At 38.8% G+C, this 11,586-nt stretch overlaps 1 pseudogene; it reads left to right on the plus strand.

Moving 5' to 3' along the window:
* The first annotated feature begins 9,382 nt into the window (after window positions 1-9,382).
* Window positions 9,383-11,330, plus strand: LOC146565299 (uncharacterized; annotated as a pseudogene).
* Window positions 11,331-11,586: the final 256 nt, after the last annotated feature.

Genomic DNA, 11,586 nt, shown 5'->3' on the forward strand with positions numbered 1-11,586 from the left:
TTCTTTCTTGACATGTTTAATATGCTTACTATCAGAGGAGAAAATGACCCTTGTGTAGTTTAAAAAAGTTTTATTTAATCAAACTGTAATGTTGTTGAACTCTGACGGACGTGTCTTTTAATCTTGTCAACAAATCCTTAATCACCTAAATCTGCCATTTATCATCTTGTAAAATGTTCCCTCTGCTTCTGTTGCACATCTCCTGTGTCCTGTGCAGGTGGTCCAACCCCTGCCTGCCTCCTTAAACTGGGGTGTTTAAATCTCTTTACCTCTGTTGTGAACTTCACACAAAGTTTGTGGTAACAAAATCAAACTGAGGAGGATCTCGTTTGAAAAAAAAAAACACACAGTCACGAGACAAAATAAAAACAGACTGCTCAAAGCAGAGCCCTCGCAGCTGGTAGTACAAAAACACAGTGACAACATGCGTATTAGATATCCTCAGTGCCAAAAGCCTAAATATGAAAAAAGGTGGGATCACCAAGAATATCCTAAAAACGGCGTTGAGGTGTGTGTTACAGTGAAAAAAACAAAAAGCAGCCAAATTTTCATCTGAAAATGTTGAATTTTAGTAAAAACAATGCTCTGTAGTTTGATACTGTCGTTACAGACAAAGCAGATGTTTAAAGCCTTTGGACGCTCATTTGAAATGCACTCATTCTCCTTATCAGCTGGAAACATTAAAGCCGTAAAATGACTTTTTCGAACGGATAAAAACTATTGAACAAACAGCAATGTTGAGCCTGTTCCAAAATTTGAATGTACATGTGTTGAAGGTGCGGGTCTTGTTGAATTATTAAACATACTTTCTTTAATTTTTCGAGCCACAAAAACAACAACTTTTAATTTTCTTCTGCTTGAGTATCGGCCTCGGGTAGCTCTACTTATCATTGCTCAGTCAGTTGTCTGTTTGTGCTACTTTTTTCAAGGAGCAGCGGATTACTGGTAAGGGTGACTTTATGTGTTTAGTTACTTAAGTGGAAGTACTGTGGATAGTTTTACCTTACATACATAGAACTGCCAGTACAGCTTCTGAGGTAACTGTTTACAAAATGTTATAATCTATCCAAAGGTTCTTTGCAATTTTACATTGATAAACATTATCCTTAACACATTTGGCCCACATAAAGTACTATGGCCATCACACTGTCATTTAGAATTGTTTAAATAACTCGTGTCTTAAGTCCTTCCATCAAACAGAAAATAAAAAAAGTCGCATGGTTCACTTTTATATCACAAAATGTTAGAAATATAAGTCGTTCATAACAAACTGAAAGGCTGGGAGTTTAAAATGCAAACCGATGGAAGCAGAAGTAGAAGACTATAATGTCACAGAGCACACTGTGTCTATTATTGTTTAGACATGTATAAATAAGAGCTTGATAAAGATGCTTAATTTCTTAACAAATAAACAGGTGGAGTGATCTTTATCAAAAGTGGATGTTGCATCTGTGGCTAAACCCCTGTACCCAAAAACTTTAAAAATCTAGTGTGTGTGAGGCTGTGTAAGTAAAGCTTGCCCTTCACACCCGCGTGTAACAAACCATTTGTTGGGGGGTTGTGGATTTGTCACCTCAGCATTGTGAACGTGGGGAAACATGTTTCTGGCTGTGCATAAGATTTCTGCTTACAACTTAGAATCTCAGTTCTAAATGAAATTCAGATGTTTTTTTTAAGTATGGCTAATGTATTATTTGACTTCTAAGGCACACACACACACACACACACACACACACGAACAACAACAACAACACAGAGAAGAAGAAGAGGGGGTCGTTTTACTACGCATCATAAAAACGCTATCATTCATCTTCCAACTGTATCTTTCTGTTCTGTCTTTAGAATCATTGGTTGTTTACTGAGCCGTACTTTGGGAGTCATACTGTTGTGATACTGGGGAAAAAGGGTAAGGTCTGATAGACTAAACCCTTACACACATAACTTGAAAAACCTAAAGAGTGTGTGAGACTGCTAGCTGTGTTGTTCAGCAATAAACTTATCTACAAATGTGTTAGTAAAGAGTGACTTGTACTTCTGTCCCATTAAGCAATGGTTTAACAAATTTCACTGCAAACTATAAAAGGAATCTGGATTTATATAGAACATAGTAGTGCAGGAAACACTAGTATGTGTCTATGGAACAAATCTCCTTCAGTGTTCAAATGACCAAAGTGAGGCCTACAGGCGTTTCTCTCAGTTGGTTGTGTTCAGGGAAAAAGCAGCTAAATACACTGTGACTGCTCCACATTGTTAGTGAGTTAACTCTGGATATCTGTAGGTTTTGTCAAACTTGGAGTGAACAAAAGCAGAAAAACAGTAAAAGATGCAGACAGTGAAAGTCTGGTTTATTTCATGAACACAATGAAACATTTTACAGTCCACAGAGCAAAGTAGCATACATGATAAATAGATACACATAACACGGTCAGTGAGAAGTAAAACTCGTCATCTTACCACATGTTATATTCTGTAAACTTAAAATAAACCACAGAAATTAGAGTTTAGTGTTTTAAAGTCATTATTAAAAACATGAGTCAACATTACTGAAGTGACACTTTAACGATGCTTCATATCACAGTCTTTATGATGATAAAACATGTTCTCTCATTAGTAGTTGTCTGCGCTGTCACTTGTCATGAAAATGTCCTGAGTCAGGGTTCCTCTTCAATTACCATTGATCATTAATAGGACGCACAAAAGATTTGTTACATTATCCCCATAAACAACACGCTTTTATAGAAATCATTGTGACACAAATATTTAGATTCTTGCTTCACAATGTGCACGAACTCAAAATCTTTAGCTTCATATTTATAAAGTATCGCAAAGAATACATTTATACCATTGTATGAGCTACACTTCTTGTAAAAAACTGATTGGTAATGCGTTTGAGAAAAGCTCCTGCTGTGACCTTCCTTCTGTGAGGGCACACACACTCACGCACACACAGAGAGAGAGAGAGAGAGAGAGGGGGGGGGAGATCATTAATACAAAGGATTGGAGCCGTTTTTGGATTTTCACTTGTTGTTGGCTTTAATATGAACAGTCACATGAAATTCATTCCAGTTTTTTTTTTTGCCTTTGCTTCAATTAAGATGTTTCTTTAAATCTACAACAGCTTCCTTTTCAAAAAAGTTTACTGACATAGTAAGGAAGTAGCTAGGGACCTCAGTAAGTATGAGCAACAATAGCTTAGGGACAGTTTCTACAATAAATAGGATTTCATCATCTGCTGTTCGTCAAAAAGTGCCATTAAAACAATTCAGCGGACCCTCAGAGTGCGGATACAAACTGTTTTCAGCTGTAGAGGTAGAGGTACTCTTCATGTACTTATCAACATACAGTTTAGCGGAGTGGATTAGAGTGCATTGGTGCTTGGTCCTCTTTTATTTAGCACGGTTATACCATTGTGAATTTCGCTATACGAATATGCTCAAGAGTCTATCATATGTTTGACATGCAACTAAAAATTCGAAAATATATATTTTTTAAATCAGTAACTTTGCAAATTTAGAGGAATTGTTTTCGGACAACATATGTCTCACATTTTAAACAGGGTTTGAATAATCAGCACTGACATACAGACATTTATGCCCTGGGTATAACAGACATGCTTACCTTGTGAAAGGCCCTCGGATTTCTTGGAGCAGAGAAACACTCTGTGTTGTTGCTTTTCTCTATTGTATAAGCAGCGCCCGACTGTCAGAAACGCTCTGTGCTGGTAGCAAAGTCGGCTCCAACGCACATTCAGGTGAAAAAATAACAAGTTAAAATGCTATACCTTGCGGCAGTTGTGAAGTGCTGAGGAAAATACTGTGTGTCTGATGGGGTGTTTTTATATAGGTGGGGCTACTTTCAGTTGACCTCTGAGATGTAGAGATAAAAGAGCATGATGAAAGGAAGAAAGGTGGCAGGCCTTTGGAGACTCTGTTGGACATGGTTTCTGCTGGCCTCTGACATGATAAGACTAGTTGCATTAAAGCCATTAACTGTTTGTGTATATACACCTTTGGGCTGGGATGCTCTTGATAAGGAGCCTCTTTTGTTTGCTTCATGACTTCTTTTGCAGACTGTTGGGAGCCTAGCTGCACCCCCTCTGTCTAACTGTTACAGAGTGTGGGAATATGTGTTTTTTAGAAGTATCACAGCTTATTTCTAAAAGAATACATGTTGTTTGCGGTGCTCTATTTAAAACTATTGGCCTGTGAAACTTTTAGAAAAGTGAAATGCCCCTAAAGTAGTTAAATCATCTATGTGTAATCATCGAGTCTAACTGTTGCAGACTAGTAGATAATTATAAGACTAGCTGCATTAAAGCCACATTGAGGTTGATACAGCTCTAGTGTGAATATGTACTTTTAGAAGTATCACAGTTTATTTCTAAAGGGATACATGTTGTTTGTGGTGCTCTATTTAAAAAAAAACTACTAGCCTGTGAAACTATTAGAAAAGTGAAATCTTCCTAAACTAGCTAAATTAAATGCTGTGTGGGAATACACGGTTTTTAGAAGTATCACTGTTTATTTCTAAAGGAATACCTGTTATTTGCTCCTAAATAGCACTGAAGAAAATGCAAAAGGCTCCTAACTAGTTAAAATACCCCTAAAGTAGCTAAATTAAATCACCTATGTCTAAATAACAGAACTCTGAGATCTATACAATCCTTTAAAAAGAGTGTGAAATGCCACTAAAGTAGTTAAATCAGCTATGTGTAATCAGCGAGTCTAACTGTTGCAGACTAGTAGATAATTATAAGACTAGTTGCATTAAAGCCACATTGAGGTTGATACAGCGCTAGTGTGAATATGTACTTTTAGAAGTATCACAGTTTATTTCTAAAGGGATACCTGTTATTTGCGGCCCTCTGTTTGAAAACTATTTGCTCCTAAATAGCACTGAAGAAAATGCAAAAGGCTCCTAACTAGTTAAAATACCCCTAAAGTAGTTCAATTAAATCACCTATGTCTAAATAACAGAACTCTGAGACCCATACAATCCTTTAAAAAGAGTTTAATTAAAACACATTATGGTCTCATTAAATAATACTCTATTAAACACATGTGAACTCATATGACCCCTGGACACACATGCACGTGCAAAAAGTCCGTTCTCGCGCACGTGCACACGCACATGGACGCGGAGGGGGATAGGGGAGGGGGGAAAATGCCCTCGGGGTGGGTGGGTGGGTGGGTGGGGGTATGCCCTCGGGGTGTGGGGGGGGGGGGGGGGGGCAAAAAGAGGTACAGGTATATTACTACTGACTTCTATGATTTTTAAGATTTTCAGTATCAAAGTGAAGCCAGTGATGAATCAGTACAGCCAATGTTACACAGTAAAAATAACAGATGTAGTTAAACTGGCAAACTTTGTTTTTAAAGTGAGCAAATCTTTTAGCAGAGTTAGACTAACATGAGGGTAACATGATGGTATGGTGGTTAGCACTGTTAAGCTACAGCAAGAAGGTCCTGGGGTTGAATCTACCATCTGAGCTTTGAGCTTTCTGTGTGGAGTTTGCATGTTCTCGCTGTGTCTGCGTGGGTTCTCTCCAGGTACTACGGCTTCCTCCCACAGTCAAAAGACATGCATTTACTGGAGTCACCAAGAATAACTGGTGATTCTAAATTGCCCATAGGTGTGAATATGGGTGTGAATGGCTGTCTGTCTCTCTGTAGCACCGCAACAGGCTGGCGACCTGACCAGGGTGTACCTTCACACTGACCATATGGTAGCTGCGATAGGTTCCAGCCTCCTAGCATAAGAACATGAGCATGAATGGATTAATATAAAATATAAATCAGTTAATAAATTATTGTATAATTTAGCTACAGTAAATTAGTTCCAGCTGTGGTGTACACTTTAATGACTCAACAATTATATAGCGTTTTAGGTATATTTTAATGCAGAACATTGGTACTTTTACAATTCAATTGTACTGCACCAAATCACAACAACAGTCGCCTCAAGGTGCTTTATATTGTAAAGTAGACCCTACATGCAGAGAAAACCCCAACAATAACATGACGCCACATGACTATGAGCAAGCACTTTGACGACAGTGGAAGGAAAAACTCCCTTTTAACAGAAAGAAACCTCCGGCAGAACAGATGACCACCCTTCCCTGATGGGCGGCCATCTGCTGCGACCGGTTGGGGTTTGAGAAAGAAGACAGGATAAAAGACATGCTGTGGAAGAGAGCCAGAGGTTCAATGCAGAGAGATCTATTAACATATAGTGAGTGAGAAAGGTGACTGAAGAAGAAATGCTCAGGCTATGTCCACACTACCCTGGATATATTTGAAAACGGCGTTTTCGTTTGAAAACGCTCTGCGTCCACCCTACCGTTTTAAGTAGTTTTCACAGAGTTGCGTGTCCACATAAAAAAAACAACTGAGAAACAACTGCTGTATAATGCACTCCGCTATCTTTGTTTAATTGGTCACATGACTACATCACATGACTAAAATGTGTCATCGTTTTAGAAAGTCTGCATTTTCGAGTGTCCACACTGTGACGGGACAGCTCCGTTTTGAAATATATAAGTTTTCGAGAGCATTTTCAAAACACTGCGTTTTTCCTTGGGGAAAACGCTGTACACATACACAAATTCTTTTTACACATACAAAACTGATTTACAAGTACAAAATATTTATGACCACATTTTGAGCCCATACCATTCTCCTTCGGGTATGTTGTAATCTGTGTTTCCAAGCCTGAAAAGAAAATCTTAGCTCAAAATTGGCAAATCTTAGAAAATCCCTACTCTTTTGGCACAAAGTCTGTGCAGCAAAATTGAGTATTTCTTTCAGTATGTGTAAGGCAGGCCACTCGTTCTGACGCTTCAGTATTCTTTACCACCTCTTTTACTGCTCTCCAAGGTGGTTCTCTGGTGCTCAGGTCTTTAAAAGGAAGTGCTGGGCTGCTGATCTTTGGACTTTGGATATGTCATCATCTACAGTGCATAGTATCATTAAAAGATTTTGAGAATATAGAGAACTCTCGTCAACTCCCATCAATATAGGACGCTTATGATTTTTTGTCATTGAATACTTCAGCAACACAATGGTAAACCAAATACTGCAGGTATAACAATACAATGGGTTTTTAGAAAATACATTTTTGTTCCTGAATTGTCCAGTCCAAGCCTTTCACCAGTTGAAAGCATTTGGCACATCATGAAATGAAAAATACAACAAAGACAACCCAGGACTGTTGAGCAGCTAGAATTCTATTAGCTTTCCTCTCCAAAACGTTCAACAACTGGTTTTAGTTCCCAGACATTTACGACGACATGCTGCACAGTGGTAAATGTGTGTTTTTTTTTACAGCTTAACCAGGACAAAACTGAAGTTTTAATCATTGGTCCTGAGGCTCAGAGAGAGAAACTCTTGTCTAAATTACAGGCATTTTCACTATGCCCTTCACTACAAGTGAAAAACCTGGGTGTTATTTTTGACTCTGAGCTTGGTTTTATCCCACATATTAAACATGTTACCAAAATTGGATTTTATCATCTAAAAAATATCTTAAAAATATAGCCAGGGTCCGCCCTATTCTCTCTCAGGCCGGTGTAATGCGGGCCCACATTACACCGGTTTTAGAATTGCTGCATTGGCTCCCTGTGTGTTTCAGGATCAGGATTGGTTTTTAAATGTCTTAATGGTCTTGGGCCTTCTTATCTCTCAGATTTGCTTTTACCATATGAACCCTCGCGGACCTTGAGGTCCTCAGGCACTGGCCTTTTGATTAATTTTTTTTATTAATTTAGATTTTACCTAATATTTATTGATTTTATTCTTATTCATTTTTTATCTTCTTACTCTATTTATATTTATATTGTATCCCATTCTTATTTATTTTATTTATTTATTTATTTTTATTCTGTATATACTCTTATTAGGTCATATCTCCAGTGTTTCCTCGGAGGGGGCTCTCTGCACCGGGGCTGTGATCGACCGTGGCTGCTGGGGCTCTGTAGGTCTTCTCAGCCTGGCTGGGGGGCTTCTTTGCCTCCCTCCTGCTGTGTGCCCAGCCTGGAGGCTGCGGTCTGTGACCGGCTCCCGGTGCACATGGCTCCCCGTGATAGTGTTTCCTCACTTGGCTCATGTGTGCCCAGCCCAATTTTACTTTTTAAGTGTGTGTGTGTGTGTGTGTGCGTTGGGGGGGGGGTTATGTATCCATGATCGTTTATGTTAATGAGAGTGTGGAGAGTGAGTTGGAGGGCAGGGTGGGGTGGGCTGCTTTTAACCATGTAAAGCACTTTGTGCTACATCTTTGTATGAAAAGGGCTTTATAAAGATTGATTGATTGATTGATTGATTGATTGATTGATTGATTGATTGATTGATTGATTGATTGATTGATGTGCTTTTTTTTCTTGAAATGGTACTTTTTTTTTTATTTTAAACATTTTTCTGTGTTGTTGAAGTTTATTACATTTACAAATCATTGTATTTTGTTTTATTTGCATTTTACCCAGTGTCCCAACTTTTTTTTGGAGGGGGGGGGGGGGGGGGGGGGGATTTGGTTTGAAATGGAAACCCCTCTAAATGCTGAGTTATAAATTGTGTTTAGAGAATAGAAGTGTTTTAGACTTTCCTTTGCATCACAACAGTCTGTTTTTATTTTACATTTGCTGGAGTGGCTAGTCCTCAACAGATCCAGAATCTGCACCAAATCTGGATTAGTTTCCTTACAGCCCAATGATTGACTTTTAAATAAGTAGAAGATCATTTCATTTCAATTCCATCTTATTTGTACAGCACCAAATCAGAACAACAGTGGCCTCAAAGTGCTTTAAAACTCTTTTGTTTTTAAATCCCATCCTTTAGTGCCCTTAGAAACCTCATTAGATCTATTAAGATGTCGCTACAAACTGCGCACACATATAGAGACACCTGACTCTTGATGTCAGAGGTCTGAATAAGTCGAACAGGTTTTAATATTTGGTAGCTAATCTGGAACCACTGGATGTAACTGACTGGATCTGAAGATATAATAAATGTGGAGGTGTATTTATTTTTTCGCCATTCTAGTGTGTTGCATTGTTAAATATTCATAATAATTTTAGTTCTGATTTGGTCTTAACCAATTTCTGAGAATAGTACTTTTAGCCATTAGCCTAGTTATCACCCTAGCTATCTCTAGCTTCTGAAATCTTGACTTTCCTCATCAGTTAGTTTCAAACCTTTTTGGGCCAATATTCGGTGCTAAGCACACAATATACAATGTGTTTGCTTTATTTTTCAGATAGAAAATAAGGTTAAACTGGATTTGAATATTTTTAGACTGTTTTTGATCATTCTTTCATTTTAAAATTGCTAATTTGATCATTTGTCCCAGTATATGTAATACATTTCCATGTCAATGCATAGATGATGTGTATATGATTGTTTTTGTGCCCTACAACTTATCTCTTTTTGACCATAACCTCCTCTACATCTTGTGTTTGTTTGTTTATTTTTCTTCTGGTTTGAAAAACCCTGTCCACAACAAAGTCCATTTCCAACATAAAGTCAGAGGAGGACACAGTTCTATCCTCAACTTATCTCACTGCCTGCTGCCCAGTTATGCCTCATCTAAAACCCAACACAAGTCCCGCCACTGTCACAAAAACTCCAGCTCTGAAAGATTAGGCTCACTGTCCATCTCGAGGTCCCACATACCCTCTTCACCTTCTTCCTTTTCTCCCCTATCCTCCTCTCCTTCCTCTTCATCTCCCACTTCAACAGCTCACAGTCCATATCACCTAGCTCCAGACAGCTCTTCCACACGTCAGCACAGTTTCCTCAACACAGCAGAGATTCTCAACCAGTTGGGCCTGCTGGCTATTACACTACGCACCAAGGAGCTGCTAAAGCAGAATGTTGCTATAGAGAGAGAAATTACTCAGTTACATCAGCACACCCATCTCTTATCCCAGGCCAGCCAAAACAGTGGCACTGAAGTCTCACATAGCCTTGACAAACTCTTCCAAATTATGAGAGAATCAGGCCTACTTGAACTTGGTGCTTTTGTAACCAATACATCTACTCAACAAAGAATGAGTGAAGCAATATGGATGACAGCAGAGGACAATTTATTTAGGGTCTGATGGCAATTTACCATCGGTGTCCAGCACTTTAAAGGATTGATGGACTGGAGCACATCTGTCCTTAACATACCCTCTTAAACATCAGCTTGACACTGATACATCAAAGGAAACTTAACCAACTCTAAGGGCAAATGTTTCAACCTGAACAACTTAAAACCTCTCTGGGATACAATGTAAACAAAGACAAGAAGAAGAAAAAAATATATTTCCATCAATAGCCACTTCTCCTAACCAGGAGACAAGTGAATATATTATGTAAAGAGTCTTTTTTTTCTCAGTCCTGGGGTTGTAACACCACAACCTCCTCAGTCCGTAATCAGAGAGTGTCTATTTGACAATAACCAAAATGTCTTTGGATAGTCTGTGTGAATGCAAAAACAAAACAAAAAAAACAAAAAACAATGGTGTTAGCTGGCCAGCAAAATAAAGAGAGTGTATGGCACTGAGTGCGGGCGTGTGTGTGAGTACTTCGGTCCAAATAATCGAGGTCCGGATGGATGAATGGATGGCAGCTGCCGGTCCTTTAATGGCACCAGCGAGACACCACGGTAGTAAGGCAGTAAGGCAGCACAGCAGTAAGGCAACACAGCAGCGAGGCGTCTGGCAGGAGAACGAACAATAGTCTTTTTTAAGGCTACTGCAGAAGGAGATATTCCCCGCTAGCTCACCAAAGCTTGCTCTCTGGCACAGCTACAAGCCACGTGAGCTCGTAACCCCTCCCGCTAGGATGTACTACCACAGTCGACTGTCGTAAAGCAGCCGCAAACCAATAGCAATAAAAAAAACTCAAAATCATTGAAGAACATTTTATAACTGAACACCCAATATAGATATATACATAAATACTGAATATCACACAATATCAGATAACCAAATTAACACTGGGTTACACTTTCAGATGATGAAAGTCTCAGCAGCAGCCACCAACAGAGGAAAACTATAAGACTGCAAGACTACAAAGAGGATAACAACACAGAAACCTCTGAAATGCAAAGTAGCCTACCACAGGTTGTGTCTATACACAACATGAATGATGGAACATCACCGCCCTCTCCATTGTTTGCTCCTTCACCGGACACAAAAGAAGCAGACCATGCTTACAGTTCAGAGCTCATGTCCCTGTCTCTCTTTTTCTAGATCTGTTCATAAACAAGGACACAGTGAGTCAGTCATGGAAAAGGACTTAAGTGATTTTACTGTTTTTCCAGAAACGTCAACACATAGCAACTATCTCCTCTAGAATCTTGGTGAAGAGGAGGATGTGTTATACAAAAATGTGCAACCTAGCAATACAAGAAAGCATTTGACTGAATTGAAAACTAATGAAAAATGGCCATAGAAAGGGTGATTTTTACTGATATATATACACAATTTAATGTTCAACACGATTTAAATATTTTACTACATTTTGTCTGGGATTTGCTCGTTCGAGGTGAACATTTTTCATCAATAGTTTTACTTTATGTGCACAGGACTTATATGTTCAGTCAGGCAAC

Source organism: Mchenga conophoros, linkage group LG10, assembly GCF_057382185.1.
Source record: "Mchenga conophoros isolate Kocher_MC1m ecotype Shallow Benthic linkage group LG10, M_conophoros_male_GT1.1, whole genome shotgun sequence".
Classification (NCBI taxonomy): Eukaryota; Metazoa; Chordata; class Actinopteri; order Cichliformes; family Cichlidae; genus Mchenga; species Mchenga conophoros.